This window comes from Mobula hypostoma, chromosome X1, assembly GCF_963921235.1.
Source record: "Mobula hypostoma chromosome X1, sMobHyp1.1, whole genome shotgun sequence".
NCBI classification, from domain to species: Eukaryota; Metazoa; Chordata; class Chondrichthyes; order Myliobatiformes; family Myliobatidae; genus Mobula; species Mobula hypostoma.
The window spans coordinates 70311855-70328669 of record NC_086128.1 but is presented as its reverse complement, the minus strand read 5'-3'; the positions used below and the strand labels follow the sequence as shown (position 1 = coordinate 70328669).

General features: G+C 44.7%; 1 pseudogene; it reads right to left on the bottom strand.

Annotated features, from left to right (window-relative positions):
* Positions 1–4111: 4111 nt before the first annotated feature.
* LOC134340379 (probable G-protein coupled receptor 139) lies at positions 4112–7154 on the bottom strand (annotated as a pseudogene).
* Between the last annotated feature and the right edge of the window lie 9661 nt (positions 7155–16815).

Here is a 16815-nt window from a genome sequence, read left to right as displayed (position 1 = left end):
TGTGACGCCACTTTTAGGGAATTTTCTATCTGTATTCCCAGATCCCTCTGTTCTACTGCACTTATTAATAACCTTCCTGTAATTTGGTGACCAAAGCTGCACACAATAATATCTTAGTGTTGCGGGGAATGAGCGGAGTGACTGTTTTGTTACAAAAGCAGTTAAAAGACCATTTATGAAGTAAGGCATTGCACTTAGCAAATCAAAAGCTAAGGGGTTGGTAGGGTCAAGATTTAGGGATTATAGCAAGATTGGTAGGATAATGGACATAATGGGAGATATAAAATTGTTGTGTTTATGGGAGAAGGGGATAAAACAAGAAGGGAACGAATTATATTGACTCAGAATTAGCGAACTATCCTTAATTATTCCATATGTCTTGTTGGAAAACATCATTTCGAATTGTGTTGGTTTTGGTATTTGGAAACAGATGAACACAGACTATTACAGTATAAATCATATAAGGTTGAAAGAGATGAAATGCAGGCTTCATTGCCCCCTGTGGGGTTCATAGTTATCATTTTTAAACAGTTACATACCTCATGGATGTCTTGTGACTGACTTATGAGCATGATGTAATTGAGTATCTTATGAGCATGAGGTAATGGTCATGTGATGGTGGAGTGATGTAATCTTCCCGCCAGTGTGAGGTCACGTGATGACATGTTCACCACGGGTATAAAAGGGAGACCCCTGGGGTGACGCAGTTAGTTTTAAGTTTAGTTCATTATTTAATTCGTCAGATACTCCGCTATGCTGCGCATTCGTCTTATGACGCAGTTTCATTTTAAAGTGGAGATTTACTTTCTATTGTAAGTAGGATTGGAGTGTGAAGACCTTACCAAAGTACAGGAATTCGCCTACTCGAGTAAAGCTGATATCGTTTGGCGGTTTTGGAGGGGATCGACCTTAATTGAATCTTCGTTCAAGAGAAAGTGACCTGCATCTGAGATATCCTCTGCTAAGGCAGGAAGGATTGCACAGTGTCTGTTCTCCAGTGGAAAAGGTCAGTTCCTTTAAATCGTTTTATTTCCGTCGTTGTGAATCCTGCGGACAAGGCAGGTTCCGGCTGTGATCAGCAGTAACGACACGTCTACGAGGAATTCTTTACTTCAGAATAGTCTCTCCTATTTGACTGAATAAATCTCTTGGACTTTTGAATTTACCATTCTAAGAACTGTGTTGGAACTTACCACTTTAAGAACGGTTTTCGCATTTACCCTTTTAAGGACTGTTCCAGAGTTGCCGTATAGCAGTTAACTTCCGGCTAAGTTAGTCGTTTAAATACATTTCGCTACTTTTGAGCAGAGATTAATAAATGTTTCTTTGTTTTTATAAAACCTGACTCAATTCTATATTCAAAAACAACAGGAATTCTGCAGATGCTGGAAATTCAAGCAACATACATCAAAGTTGCTGGTGAACGCAGCAGGCCAAGCAGCATCTATAGGAAGAGGCGCAGTCGGCGTTTCAGGCCGAGACCCTTCGTCAGGACTAACTGAAGGAAGAGTGAGTAAGGGATTTGAAAGCTGGAGGGGGAGGGGGAGATGCAAAATGATAGGAGAAGACAGGAGGGGGAGGGATAGAGCCGAGAGCTGGACAGGTGATAGGCAAAAGGGGATACGAGAGGATCATGGGACAGGAGGCCTAGGGAGAAAGACGGGGGTGGGGGTGACCCAGAGGATGGGCAAGAGGTATATTCAGAGGGACAGAGGGAGAAAAAGGAGAGTGAGAGAAAGAATGTGTGCATAAAAATGAGTAACAGCTGGGGTACGAGGGGGAGGTGGGGCCTAGCGGAAGTTAGAGAAGTCAATGTTCATGCCATCAGGTTGGAGGCTACCCAGACGGAATATAAGGTGTTGTTCCTCCAACCTGAGTGTGGCTTCATCTTTACAGTAGAGGAGGCCGTGGATAGACATGTCAGAATGGGAATGGGATGTGGAATTAAAATGTGTGGCCACTGGGAGATCCTGCTTTCTCTGGCGGACAGAGCGTAGATGTTCAGCAAAGCGGTCTCCCAGTCTGCGTCGGGTCTCACCAATATATAAAAGGCCACATCGGGAGCACCGGACGCAGTATATCACCCCAGTCGACTCACAGGTGAAGTGATGCCTCACCTGGAAGGACTGTTTGGGGCCCTGAATGGTGGTAAGGGAGGAAGTGTAAGGGCATGTGTAGCACTTGTTCCGCTTACACGGATAAGTGCCAGGAGGGAGATCAGTGGGGAGGGATGGGGGGGACGAATGGACAAGGGAGTTGTGTAGGGAGCGATCCTTTCTCTCACTCTCCTTTTTCTCCCTCTGTCCCTCTGAATATACCTCTTGCCCATCCTCTGGGTCAAACCCCCCCCCCGTCTTTCTCCCTGGGCCTCCTGTCCCATGATCCTCTCGTATCCCCTTTTGCCTATCACCTGTCCAGCTCTCGGCTCTATCCCTCCCCCTCCTGTCTTCTCCTATCATTTTGCATCTCCCCCTCCCCCTCCAGCTTTCAAATCCCTTACTCACTCTTCCTTCAGTTAGTCCTGATGAAGGGTCTCGGCCTGAAACGTCGACTGCGTCAATTCTATATTCATTGTTGCCGGTCACGTGACAAAACTTTAAGTTATAGGAGTGACTTTAATTCTGAGCATTATGTTTCATTACTTAAAATCTACAGGGCGTTCGGGGTAATTTAGCTTTCATTCGAGAAAAATGCAGTGGGGGTTGTATTTTCCATTTTTCTGCACCACACTCCAGTCCAATTGGTGACGGGAATCCACCTTTATATTGGAGTGTCAACTGCCATTTCTGCAAACCCTGCCCTATTTCTTCACGCCAGCCAATCATTCCGGCCGAAGGCGTAGACTGGTGTGATTGACAGTGTATTTGCCAAACAGCATCAAACTGGCCCGCCGCCGTCCTCTGGGAACGACGGACGTGAGGTTGGTCGGCGTGAATGGAAACAAATAGGTACTTTTTTCGGACCAGTGGGTGGGAGGCAGCAGCTGCTTGACTGACATCTGACGGTACAATTAGTTAATAAACCGCCGAGTTGTACTTCCCCACCCCCTTTCTCCTCATAACCCCCCCCACGTGCTGACGCAGCACATGCCCAGGGCTTTTAATGCCAGTTAGCGACTCCAGAGGGACACATTTCAACAGATTTAAAAATAAAGATGTTTAAATTATTTACAAACCGAATACGTCATGCAAGCGCAATCTCCGCGGTGACAGATTGTGGTTAGATAGTGAATTAGTTGTTCGACCATTTGTGTAAATTAGTTTGTTCCAACAAAACTGATTGAATATTCCGAGATGTTTTACCAATTAAATGTGCTTCCACTGTGAATATGTACTTCAAAGGAACCATTTTTTAGACACAGAATATCGAACTAAATTATGTCACTGTAGCTTGTGAAATTATATTTAATTACCTTCTGTCAACATTCTCATCAAAAGTATAAACACTTGATATAGCTTGTGTTTTGCGGACTCTACCGAGAGGGTCTCCAAGAAGATGGCAGTTCATGGCGATGAATAAATATTTGCATATCCACTAAACACCCCAATATTTTCAGTGATTATTGCAATTGGGTGCGTGTGGGTCTGCATCTGTGCCTATGTGGGTGGTTCCTTAGTGTATCTGTGGGCACGTTTGTGTGTGTGTTTGTATGTGTCCGTCTGAATGCGTGTTCTTGTATACCTGAGACTCTGTGAGTTTGTCGCTGTGTATTTGTCTATGTACTGCAGGCGTAGACTGGTATGTTTGACAGTGTATTTGCAAAACAGCATTAAATTAGCCCTCCGCCGTCCTCTGGGAACGACGGACGTGAGGTTGGTAGGCGTGAATGGGAACAAATGGATACTTTTCCGGACCAATGGGTGGGAGGCAGCAGTTGCTTGACTGACATCTGACGGTACAATTAGGTAACACTCACAACACGCTGAGCTGTACTTCCCCGACGTCCACTCCACAGAAGCACTCTCACTCTATCCTAATGTCCCAGCGCTGCCGGTCGGTGGGACAATCCGACCGCGATCAGGCGATGAATGTGAGTAGCGGGATCCCGGACTGGAGACATTGCTGCCGCCTCTGGCTTACTGTCAGGATGGAGCTTTATTAATGAACTGCGTCACCTCGTAAATAAGGTGGCTGGATATTTCACCGCGCTGATCACCTGCTTCCTGAAATTCGACTGAGTCACCACGTAAGTAAAGGTATTCGTGCAGCAGCTGAAATCCCTCAGCAAATACCCGACGAAGTGAAAGATCCATTCAGATTCATTGAAATCGAATCCCTTTCCTGAGACCTGATAATATATGACATTTACAATCAATGTCGTCCACAGGACGATAAAGCTGCCGGAGAGGGTGAAGAGTAAAACTACAGACCTTCTCCTGCTCTCCATCTCCGGGTCACTGCGGTTCTCCCCCTTGCTCTGACCCTTCAGCCCCTTTCGGATCCGACTGGCCACTAAAATGTGTCTGACTGTCAGAGCGTTGAGGAGCAGGATCCCAGCGAAAGGGAGGAACAGAGTTGAAACCGTATCGAGTCAGTCGTATGCTACCCACCCGAGGTCAGTGAAATAAATGTCTATGAGATCGCAGAACCACGGTACATTGTCGATAATTAGCCAGGGTTTCTTTATGAAGTATCGGGGAAGATTTTTCAGACAAAACAGCACGCCGGTTGTTGTCAGAACGGCAGCCGCAGTTTTCCCGGTACAATATTTTGTTTTCAGCTTCTGGCAGCAAATGGCGACAAACCGATCAAATGTGAAGGTGACCGTGAACCAGACAGAACAGTCTGTGGCTGTGTACATCAGGACATCGGTAACACTGCACACAGGGGTGATGCTCAGAAAACTCCACGGGAAATAATGCAATTTGATTTGATAGAAAATGCCCTCGGTGACAATGGTCAGTAGATCCGCCGCTGCCATGGCCACCAGGTAGTGAGTGGTGCAGGTAGAGAGGCCGCACTTTCCCCGGGACAGGATCACAACCGCCAGTAAATTCACTGAACAGGGAGGGAAGGAGAGGAAGCGGGAGAGAGATAGGGAGAAGGAGATGGAGAGGAAGTGAGCGAGAAGGGAGGGAGGGGGATGGGGATAAGGATGGGGAGGGAGCGAGGGACAGGAAGAGACGGAGAGGGAAGGCGAGGGGGAGACAGAGAGGGAGACGGTGATGGAAAACGAGAGGGAGAGAGAGGGGTGACGGACAGAGAGAGAAAAGACATTGGTCATTACTAAACACATTCTCCGGGAATTAACATGGCGTCGGGTTTCAGTTAAAGCATAGGAATGCTAGAGTCGGTAAACAACTGCTAATCTCGTATTAGTCACGGTCACTCTCGCTCTGACCTTCCTACTTTAGTGTGGATATAAGACGATGTGTGGGCAATCATTCCGATAAAGAAAAACGAGCTGCATGAACAATAATGATCGGAGCTCGTCCCGATTCCAGTTGCCGATGGGGCCGGATTCACTGATTTAAACTTGTCTCTGGAAACTCAGCATCTGATGGGACAGAGAGGGGATACAGAGGGGAGCAATGCGCACAAAATATTGGAGGAACTCAGCAAGACAGGCAGCATCCGTAGAGATCCGCAAACTCTCGCTTCGGACTGGCACCCTTCTTCAGGACGAATGGTTGGCCCAATTTACAACGGGTGTTAGAGGGACAGTGGGAAGAACTTTGTAACCAGAGACTGAGTGGCTCCGGTGATGGATTAATTCTACAGTTCGATAACGCACGTCAGCAGATCCGGCTTCACTGGTTCGGGTGGTCAGACCAAAAGGTAGTGGGATGCGACTGTGACAGACTCCAGGAGGAGACTTGAAACTCAGGACCAGGGGTTCACTCAATAAGTTATAAACAGTGAACCTTACAATGTAAACCCCTCCCATTCACTCCTTCCCGGTGAGCTTCCTGCCCGCGGCATTGCTACAAATCTGGACATGGCCCCATTAAATCCCTCCCAGTAACACTTTCCGGAGAGCGGCCTGCCATTTAAAAGCAAGAACAGATGTATGTTGTTCGAGTTGATCTGTGAGTTAGAGGAGAATAGAGGTTCAGTTTCGCCTGTCATCAAATATGAAAAATCAGAATGTTGAATGGACAGGATCGATATCTCTGTCGGATATTTCTGCAATGATCATCAAGTTGGAAGCTTGTAAAATGACCATAAACAGGACCACGCCGGTTAGCACTGTTACGAGAATACACATAAAATTAAGATGTTTGCTGGCCTGGGCTAGCATCAGTGGCATCAGCAGTTGGTCTGCCACCTGCCCTCAGGGGAAGGAGAGATAAGGAACAATGGAGCAGCGTCTGGAGATGTGTAATGAAGGGATGTGGGAGAGAGAGCTGTCTGGAGCGGCTCCCCCCTTTGAACCTTGAACTGTTTGAAGTGATGGACAGGCGATACCCCAGCAGGGGGATAAAAAGGGACAGGTTCGCTAAGACAGACACACACGCCACCCGAGGTAACGAGACCCTGGAAGCGGTGCGCCTCTCACGAGTGGTGAGAAGTATCGGACAACGCACAGGGTGGAAAGGTACGATCAGCGGGAACCCGGTGTGTGTCCGCCCTTGCCTGGGTGCCGGGTTCACTGCAGAGGATCGACCGCATCTGGAGGAGGGGTCACAGTCGGTGACCTCAGGTGACATCACCAAGGACCCGCCCAAAAGTTGCTCGTGAGCAATCTCGCTGGTCTGTGAGTGAAGCTGTGCTGAATGATGAGTTGTTCTCTCTGTCTCTCTTCCCCCACCTTGTCCATCGCCATGGCAACGATTACTGCGAACTGAACTGGACTGAACTTTGAGTCATTTTGAAATTGGTCATTTACCCCTAGACAACGATAGAGCTTGATTGATGCTGTTATCTTAATTCTGTGCACATGTGTGGTTATCATTGTCGAATTGTTGCATTTATTATCCTTTCGATTAATGTGTTGCTTGTTTCTTTAATAAAACTTTCTTAGTTCTAGTACTCCAGACTCCAACTGAGTGATCCATTTCTGCTGGTTTGGCAACCCAGTTACGGGGTACGTAACAGCACACAGACTTGCTAAACATGAATTGCTCTCCTCACTCACCAGGTACTCCAATGACAGCAATGAACACGTATAATACTTTCTCCACACTCCTGTATCTATCCAACATTGCAGACATTTCCTCTGTCCACTGATTTGTCCCCCTGTGCTACAGGCCATCCCTCGGAATGAAATGTTAAGGCAGCACATGCTCAGGGGTTTTAATGACATTTAGCGACCGCAGAGGGACACATTTCAACAGACTTAAAAATAAAGATGTTTAAATTATTTACAATCTGATTACGTCATACAAGTGCAATCCCCGCGGTGACAGATTGTGGTTGGTTAGTTAGTGAATTAATTGTTAGACCATTTGTGTTAGTTAGTTTGTTCCAACAAAACTCATTGAATCTTCCGAGGTGTCTTACCAATTAAATGCGCTTCCACTGTGAATATGTATTTCAAAGGAACCATTTGTCAGACACAGAATATCGAACTAAATTATGTCACTGTAGCTTGTGAATTACCTTCTATCAATATTCTCATCAACAGTATAAACTCTTAATATGGTTTGTGTTTTGTGGACTCTACCGAGAGGGCCTCCAAGAAAATGGCAATTTGTGGTGATGAATAAACATCTGCATATCCATTAAACCCTCCAATATCTTCAGTGCGTATTGCAATTGGGTGGGTGTTTGTCTGCATCCGTGTCTAAGTGTCTTATCCGGGTTGGTGCCTTACTGTAGCTGTGTGTTTGTATGTGTGTGTTTGACTGAGTGTGTGTGTGTGTGTGTCTGTGTTTGTATGTGACCGTCTGAATACGTGTTTTTGTACATCTGAGTCTCTATATGTTTGGTATTATCTGTGTGTTTGTCGCTATGTATCTGCCTGTTTGTGTCTGTTTGCAATATGACGGGCTTAATTCTGAAAAGAGGAGAGCTCAGGCAGTCTCCTTCAACCCATTTCAGGAGGTTGAACGGGAAATGAGAGAGTAAACCTCTGGAGAACGGGTTGTTGTTTCTGAGTTTCCTGTCAGTACCTCTAGTTGAATTCTATCTTTTTGTGTGTTTTCCACTAGTCTTCGTTCTGTGTTTTTGTATTGCCCTGTGCTCTTGTTTGTTTTCATGTCCCATGTGCTCCTGCTCTACTCCGGCCCCTGTATCACTGATTACTCAACCCCTCACCTGTTTCCCATTATTACCTGTTTTGCTGCCACCTGTGTCTCATTGTGCTCCACCTATCATCTGCCTCTCTGTTTATTGCTCAGTGTATTTCAGTCCTGTGTTTTCACCTGTTTGTTGCCAGATTGTGCAAGTGGGTTTTCCTGAGCCTTTCCAGCATTCATATCTAAAGTCTGCCCTTCTGAGTATCGACCCTGCCTGTTTGCTGACACTGATTTCGCCTGTTTATCTTGATCGTTCTGGTTTTTCACTCCACCTGTTTCCTGATTCTGATTTTTGGATTTCTCTGGATTTTTTTGATCTCCGCCTGAACTTTGACGCCGACTTTTTTTTTTGCCTCTCTCGATGTATTACTCAATAAATATCACAGTGTGCATAGTACTTTGTCTGCCATTGGGTCACTGCTCCAGCGTCCGGACATCTGCATACCTTGAGTTTAAACTAGCCTTTTTCAACAGTTTTGCCCTGGAGAAAACCTTGAAGTAATGTTCAGTTCTCAGGGAACCCCTGCATGCAAAACTGATAGTTTCCTGATTGGTCAGGAGAGAAAGGAGGTGTATGTGGTTGAGTGGAATCTGGATCAGCAATGATGGAATGGCAGTTTCTGCCTCTGTGGCTTCTGATCTTATCAATCCAGAATACGCCCCAACATAGAAACATAGAAAATAGGTGCAGGAGTAGGCCATTCGGCCCTTCGCGCCTGCACTGCCATTCAGTATGATCATGGTTGATCATCCAACTCAGAACCCTGTACCTGCCTTCTCTCCATACCCCCGGTCCCTTTAGCCACAAGGGCCATATCTAACTCCCTCTTAAATATAGCCAATGAACTGGCCTCAACTGTTTCCTGTGGCAGAGAATTCCACAGATTCACCACTCTCTGTGTGAAGAAGTTTCCCCTCATTTCGGTCCTAAAAGGCTTCCCCTTTATCCTTAAACTGTGACCCCTCGTTCTGGACTTAACCAACGTCGGGAACAATCTTCCTGCATCTAGCCTGTCCAATTCGTGTAGGATTTTATACGTTTCAATAAGATCCCCCTCAATCTTCTAAATTCCAGCGAGTATAAGCCCAGTCGATCCAGTCTTTCATCATATGAAAGTCCTGTCATTCCAGGAATCAATCTGGTGAACCTTCTTTGTACTCCCTCTACGGCAAGAATGTCTTTCCTCAGATTAGGGGACCAAAACTGCACACAATACTCCAGGTATGGTCTCACCAAGGCCTTGTACAACTGCAGTAGTACCTTCCTGCTCCTGTACTCGAATCCTCTTGCTATGAATGCCAGCATACCATTCGCCTTTTTCACTGCCTGCAGGGCAACCTCATGCCTTATTTTAACCTTCTGTATATTTTTAAGTGTTCTCTTGTATTTCTTATACTCTGAGAAATTACTTATTTGAGCCTACCTGCCTATACTTGTGATACACATTTTCTCTTAATTAGGACTTCAACACCAATGTTCCTAACCCTTTTATCTTTACTTTTTATTCTGGCAGGCATATATAAGTTTTGTATTCTCGAAATTTCACTTTTGAAGGCCTCCCACTGACCAAGTACATACTTGCAAGAAAACAGGCTGTCCCAATCTACACTTGGCAGATCCTGTTTGATAGCATTAAAATTGTCCTTCCTCCAATTTGGAATATCACTCGTGGAACAGAAATGGAAAGTCTGGGGGTGGGGGTCGGGTGAATCTTGGCTCGAGACCATGTCATACCAGCATGGCACAGACGTGACAGCAAGAAATAACCCAAGGTTTGGATGATGTAAGTGCCAGGCCAGATTGAACAGGTCAGGGTGTCGGGGCCAGAGGAGGAGCGATAGGCCGGTTATCAGCTTGCTGCCCTGCGAGTTTCACTCTGGACTGCGCTATAATAAGGCAATGGCGTGGAACTAACTGGCTCCTACATCAGATGCTGGCTTCATGTCTGTGGACTCATTTCAGTGAACTTCAGTTCTGAGTGAGATTTGCTTACTTTTTTTTTGCACGATTTATTTATTTTCTTCACACTGGTTGCTTGATGGACTTTCTTTTTTTAAATGGGTTCTATTGGGTTTTCTTTCTCTTGTGACTGCCTGCAAGGAGACAAATCTCAGGGTTGTATATAGTATATATAGTTTGATAGTAAATGTTCTTTGACCTTTGATAGATTGTTCTGGAAGTATAGATCACAAGGAATCCAAGGATGGCTGACTAATCTGATATACAATTGGCTTGAAGGTAGAAATCAGATCGTGGAAGGTTTCCTCTGACTGGAGACCCATGCATAACCAATGCTGTGCCGTGGATATGCAGAACTCATTGTTCCTTTCATCTGTATCAGTGTTTTGGATGAGAACATACAAGGCAAGGTTAGCAAGTTCGTTGATGACACTGAAATAGGTGGCAGTGAAAAAGTATCAAGAATTACTGCGCAATCTTGATCGGCTGGTACATGGGCTGAGGAATGGCAAGCCTAGTTTACTTCCGATACATCTGGAATGTTGCACTTTGAAAAGTCAAGCTCAGGTTGGACTCTCGTCATGAACGATAAGGCCATGGGGAGTGTTGCAGGGCAGGGAAACCTTGGGATACACATACATGGCTTACTCAAACTGGAGTCAAAGGTTGACAGGATGATGAAGAAGAGTTTTGGCACACTCACTGGCATAAATCAGAGCATTGAGTACAAAGGTTTGTAGGTTACAGTGTATTTGTTTAGGACACTGGTGAGTCACATTTGGAGAATCATAGATCTACAGATGCTGATGATCCAGATTACACACACAAAATGTTGGACATCTGGTCAGGTAACATCTCTGCAGGGGATTAAATGTTTGATACTTTGGGCTGAGATCCTTCATTCAGACCGGAACGGAAGAGGGAAGAAGCCAGAACACAAATAATCAGATTCCAAATTTTGGTGCCCTGTCATTTGTTGCTACATCTCCCGCTGTTTCCCTACTACTCGTCATATGGTCTGAGTCCTAGCACTGTTCAGAGCCCCTAACTTTGCCCCGTGCTAACCCGTCTGTGGTTCCAACCCTGCTGCACTGAACATCCCATTAGTGGTTCCCCACTCTGCTTTCAGACTTCGGAGGACAGCAATACATTCTAAAACCACAACAGTGTGACACACAGACCGTTAGAAGCAGTGAAAATAACCCATATCATTGAGATGAGCAGGGAGTAATGTGGTTAACTACTATTATCATTTGTCCTGATGCAGAGTTTAAATTTTATTTTGTCACACATCCAGAATATTGAACTCCAGTCCCATTAAAGGTGAAAATCAGCAGAAGAAACTCCTCCCATGCCCAGTGACCAGTGTGCAGAACTGTTACAAAAACAGTGTTAACAGTGTTAAAAAAACAGCAGCAATAATTGCAGAGTTCGACACCAGCAGGATCTTTTGAAGTTAACTATGGATTCAACAACCGTGATGGTTAAATATCCAACATGCAAATTATTTAAACGTTTTCCCCAGTGTCAACTCTGTCGTGCCTTTCAAGGTGGGATGACCCAGTGAATCCCTTCTCACTATGAACTGACTAGCGTGCCAGTAGGTGAGATGACTGTGTAAACCCCTTTCCACGGTCTGAACAGGTGATTAGCCTCTCCCTAGTGCGAACTGACTGGTGTGCCACTAGGTGAGATGATCGAATGAATACCTTCCCGCAAATGGAACAGGCGAGCGTCCTCTCCCCAGTGTGGAACAGTGTGTCGTCCTTAAGACGAGATGAATGAATGAATCCCTTCCCACTGTCTGAGCAGCCGAACGGCCTCTTCCCAGTGTGAACTGCTTGGTGTGCTAGTAGGTCAGATGATTGAACGAATCCCTTCCCACAAATGGAACAGGTGAATGGCTTCTCTCCAGTCTGATCTTTCTGGTGTCTCTGTAAACTGAATGTCTGTGTGAATATCTTCCTACAGTCTGAGCAGATGAATGGTCTCTCTCCAATGTGAATTCACTGGTGTCTTTGTAAACTGGATGATTGTGTGAATCTCTTCCCACAGTCTGAGCAGGTGAACAATCTGTCCCCAGTGTAAACTCTCTGACTCTTTGGTATGTCTGTGGGTGGGCTGAGTGAGTTGAATTTCTTCACACAAACGGAAGAAATGAATGCCCTCTTACTACAGTGAATTTTCTGATATGTCTTCAGGCTGGATGAAGATGTCATATGGCATGAATCCCTCATACAGTCAATGCAGTTGAAAAACTGATCTCTGTTGAACAGATGTTGGTGTGTTCTGAGAACCCCGGTTGCAGTGGATTTGACAGTTACAACAGAAGACTTCATTTCAGACACGAAGCACATTTTCAGCTGGGATGAGATAGTTCTTCATCTCCAAGGATCAACAAATACTATATCGGTGTCACAAAGGAACTATCTGGTCACTCCTTAAATATCTGTGCAGACAGCAGAACTGGTTGTAACCTGTAAACAAATTTACAAAAGATATCAATGGGTGAAGGACAGTATTTCAGACAAAATAATATTAGTCTTTATAGTCAGTCCTGACATCACACCGTTGCAGCGAGGTTCAATCCGTGTCGGAGAAACAAGGTGATCTTTGAGTTGCTCGGGTGGGTTTGCCAGTGCGACAGGAGCCGGATTGATAGTGCTGAAGGTGAAGTAGTTGGTTTATAAATACATGCAATCTGTAGTGAGTCCCTAACAAGAAGCGGGCGGCAATAGGGCAAAATTGCAGTGAACAGGATGAATTGCAACATAAAAAGCGGACAAAATCGGGAAGGATGTATACAGGACTGAAGATGCTATCTTTGAATGCTCGAAGTATACAGAATAAGGTTGATGAACTTTAACACAGTTAAAGGTAGGCAGGTATGATGTTGTAGGCATCACTGAATCATGGTTGAAAGAAGATTATAGCTGGAAACTTCATGTCCGATGTGAGGGGATCCAGGAGTGCCTCTATTAACTGTTTGAAGAGAGACAGAGAGAGAGAGTTATTTACCACCGATATGTTGCTTTTGAAAAGAGAGAGAGAGAGAGACGAAGATTAACGGTTGGACTGTCACTTTAAGGCATTGGAAGTAACTTTGGATTTTTACTGAGTTGGGTTTGGAGACAGCACCGAGCAGCTCGAAAGTTGCTATGGTGACAGGAACAGGTTGTTGATGTTACTTTCAAGGACTTGTTGCCTGTTTGTGCATTTCTTTGCAGACAAAGGAAGGAGGGACTTTTTGAATGACAGGTGATGCTCAGCACAGAGAAATAAATAGGAGGTCAGATGATACAGACCTCAGACACATGATCTGGACACTGAATGAGCATTGTTGTGCCCCCAGAGAAAGTGGGGTTTGGAGGATCGATCAGGCGGATCGATCCAATTACTCTACCAGTGAAGGAGAAGGAGTTGACTGGTGGGGAGTTCTCTATGTGTCCACCTTGCCGGGGTGATAGATCCACCACAGGAAAACCGGTCCCCCTGGTTAAAGTCACAGTCGGTGACTTGTGAAGGATTTCGGAGGACGGCGAAATGATCGACAGCAACAGCTCAGCTGAAGACTCAACTCACTCTCTCTCTTTCTCCATCACTATTCAACTAAATACCACGAACTGAACTGAACTGAACTTTACTCAACATCGTAAGACTGTATCTTTTTACTCCTAGACTTAAAGAAGCTTGGTTTTTCATATATCTATTTCCACACTTACTGATTTACTTACTTATATATATAATCGTTGCTAACCTGTTTGATTTATCTACATTTATATTACTGTATTGCGTAGTTACTAATAAATATTAGTAGTTTATAGCAATACTGGACTCCAAAGTGGTTTCTATTTCTGCTGGTTTCTTCATCCCCGTCACACTGTATCAAAAGGACAGGCAGAAGGGCAGAGTGGGTGACATGACTCTCTTGGTAATAAATAAAATTAAATCATTAGAAAGTGCTGTCATTGGGTCAGAGGGTGTTGAATCGTTGTGGATAGAGCTAAGGAACTGAAAGGGTAAAAATACCTTAATAGGAATTTAATACAGATCCCCAAATAGTAGTAAGGATGTGGTCTACAAATTACAACGGGAACAGAAAATGCACGCCAAAAGGGAAATGTTATATTGTAACGGGATATTTCGATATGCAAGAAGATTGGAAAAATCAAGTGGTGCTGGATTCCAAGAGGGTAAGTTTCGAGAATGCCTAGAAAATGCTATTTAGAGTAGCTCATGGCTGAGCCCACGAGGGTATGAGCCACTTTGCTTTAGGTGTTGTGCAATGAACCAGAATTGATTGGAGAGCTTAATGTAAAAGAACCCTTAGGAAGAGCGATCATAATATGATCAAATTCACCCTGAAATTTGAGGAGAAGATGAGGTCAGATATATTACCTGAACCCGAAGGGGACCAATATCCTGGCGGAAAGGTTTAATAGAGCTGTTAGGGAGGGTTTAAACTGATTTGGCAGGGGGGTGGGAAACGGAATGATAGAGCGGAGGAAGGGGAAAACAGAAACAAATCTAAGATAGTGAGTAGTAAAGATGTCAGGAAAGACAGGCAGGTGATGGGGCAAATTTGGGGCAAATTTGGGGCAAATTTGCAGCCATTGGGACGAGTTGCAGTGCAATAAAGTTGCAGTGCAATCAAAGCAAAATGTACCAAATACTGGTCTTAAGGTGTTATACTTAAATGCACGCAGCATAAGGAATAAGGTGAATGATCTTGTCGTACAACTACAGATTGGCAGGTATGATATTGTGGCCATCACTGAGACGTGGCTAAAGGATGCACGTCTCTGAGAGCTGAACGTCCAAGGATACACGGTGTATCGGAAGGATAGGAAGGTAGGCAGAGGGAGAGGTGTGGCTTTATTGGTAAGAAATTACATCAAATCATTAGAAAGAGGTGACATAGAATAGGAAAGTGCAGAATCTTTATGGGTTGAGCTAACAAATTGCAGGGGTAAAAGGACCCTGATGGCAGTTATATACAAACAGCTGAACAGCCTCCAAACAGCTGAAGTGATGTGGACTACAAATTAGAACAGGAAATAGAAAAGGCTTGTCTGAAGGGCAGTGTTATGATAATTGTGGGGGATTTTAACATGCGAGTGGATTGGGAAAATCAGGTCAGCACTGGATCTCAAGAGAGAGAATTTGTAGAAAGCCTGCGAGATGGCTTTTCAGAACAGCTTGTTGTTGAGCCCACTAGGGGATCGGCTGTACTGGATTGGGTATTGTGTAATGAACCGGAGGGGATTAGAGAGATTGAGGTGAAGGAATACTTAGGAGGCAGTGATCATAACATGATTGAGTTCACTGTGAAATTTGAAAAAAAGAAGCCGAAATCCGATGTGTCAGTATTTTAGTGGAGTAAAGGAAATTACAGTGGTATGAGAGAGGAACTGGCCAGAGTTGACTGGAAAGGGACACTAGCGGGAAGGACGGCAGAGCAGCAATGGCTGGGGTTTATGCCACAAGCGAGGAAGGTGCAAGACAGATATACTCCAAGAAAGAAGAAATTTTCGAATGGAAAAAGGATGCAACCGTGGCTGACAAGAGAAGTCAAAGCCAAAGTTAAAGCAAAGGAGAGGGCATACAAGGAAGCAAAAATTAGTGGGAAGACAGAGGATTGGGAAGTTTTTAAACGCTTACAAAAGGAAACTAAGAAGGTCATTAAGAGGGAAAAGATTAACTATGAAAGGAAGCTAGAAAATAATATCAAAGAGGATACTAAAAGCCTTTTCAAGTATATAAAGAGTAAAAGACAGGCGAGAGTAGATATAGGACCGATAGAAAATGATGCTGAGAAATTGTAATGGGAGATAAGGAGATTGGGAGGAACTGAACGAGTATTTTGCATCAGTCTTCACTGAGGAAGACATCAGCAGTATACCGGACACTCAAGAGTGGCAGGGAAGATAAGTATGCGCAGTCACTCAGGAAACTGAATAGTCTAAGGGTAGATAAATCTCCCGGACCAGATGGGTTGCACCCTCGTGTTCTGAAGGAAGTAGCTGTGGAGATTGCGGAGGCATTAGTGATGATCTTTCAAAAGCCGATAGATTTTGGCATGGTTCTGGAGGTTGCAAATGTCACTCCGCTATTTAAGAAGAGAGCAAGGAAGCAAAAAGGAAATTATAGACCTGTTAGCTTGACATCAGTGGTTGGGAAGATGCTGGAGTTGATTGTCAAGGATGAGGTTACAGAGTACCTGGAGGCATATGACAAGATAGACAGAACTCAGCATGGTTTCCTTGAAGGAAAATCCTGCCTGATAAACCTATTACAATTTTTTGAGGAAATTACAAGTAGGCTAGACAAGGGAGATGCAGTGGATGTTGTATATTTGGATTTTCAGGAGGCCTTTGACAAGGTGCCACACATGAGGCTACTTAACAAGATAAGAGCCCATGGAATTACGGGAAAGTTACATATGTGGATAGAGCGTTGGCTGATTGGCAGGAAGCAGAGTGTGGGAATAAAGGGATCCTATTCTGGTTGGCTGCCGGTTACCAGTGGTGTTCCACATGGATCCGTGTTGAGGCCGCTTCTTTTTACATTGTACATCAACGATTTGGAATATGGAATAGATGGCTTTGTGGCTAAGTTTGCTGATGATACAAAGATAGGTGCAGGGGCCGGTAGTGCTGAGGAAACAGAGTCTGC